Here is a 1,172-nt window from a genome sequence, read left to right on the forward strand (position 1 = left end):
GCTACACCAGGATTCCTTAGAACTACTCAGTCTCTTTAAAAATCTTAAGCTATCTTTAAGTACATATATTATTTTTATAATTATATTAGATTTAAAACAATACAAATATCAAATTATATGGAAAAGTTGAAGGAATGAATTGTTTATGAAATATATTTCAAAACCAGGTCTGACTTGTTATGATAACATAAAACAACTGAGGAAATAAAGGCCTCTAATACTGGCGCTCTAATACTAGAATACACAGAAATCAAGTTGACTACATCTGTGGAGAGAGATGGTGGAAAACTCCATGTCATCAGCAAAAACAAGACCAGGGTCCCACTGTGGAACAGACCATCAAATCCTCATATGAAAATTCAAACAGAAGATGAAGAAAATGAAAACAAGTCCATGAGAGACAAAATATGACTTGAATATATCCCACCTGAATTTAGAGATCATCTGAAGAGCAGATTTGATACAGTAAATACTAAAGACCGAAGACCAGAAGAGTTGAGGGATTATATGAAGAACATCATATAGGAAGAAAACAAAGAGTCATTAAGAAGAAAAGAAAGAAGATAAAGATCAAAATGGATGTCAGAAGGGACTCTGACTTGCTCTCCACTGTAGAGATGATGGAGCAAATGGAAGAAATGAAGAGGTACAAGAGCTAAACAGAAAATTTCAAACATCAGCTTGAGAAGACAAAGTCAAATATTACAATGAAATGTGCAAAGATCTTGAATCAGAAAATCAAAAGGGAAGAATACACTCAGCATTTTTCAAGCTGGGGGAACTGAATTCAAAATCCAAGCCTCAACTTTTGTTATTGAAGGATTCTCTGGGCCAATTATTGAATGATACAGAAAGCATCAAAAGATGGAAAGAATGCACAGAGTCACTGTACCAAAAGGAAATAGTTGATGTTTAACAATTTCAAGAGGTAGCATATGATCAAGAGCCAATGATACTGAAGGAAGAAGTCCAAGGTGCATTGAAGGAATTGGCAAAGAACAAGGCACTAGGAATTGATGGAATAAAAATGAAAATCTTCAACAAAGTGTATTGGCACTGGAGTCACTCACTCATCTATGGCAAGAAATTTGGAAGATAACTATGGCCAACAGATTGGAAGAGATCCCTGTTTGTGTCCATTCCAAACAGAGGTGATCCAATGGAATGCAGAA

The sequence above is a fragment of the Chrysochloris asiatica genome, unplaced genomic scaffold (genome assembly GCF_000296735.1).
Source record: "Chrysochloris asiatica unplaced genomic scaffold, ChrAsi1.0 scaffold00004, whole genome shotgun sequence".
Taxonomy (NCBI): domain Eukaryota; kingdom Metazoa; phylum Chordata; class Mammalia; order Afrosoricida; family Chrysochloridae; genus Chrysochloris; species Chrysochloris asiatica.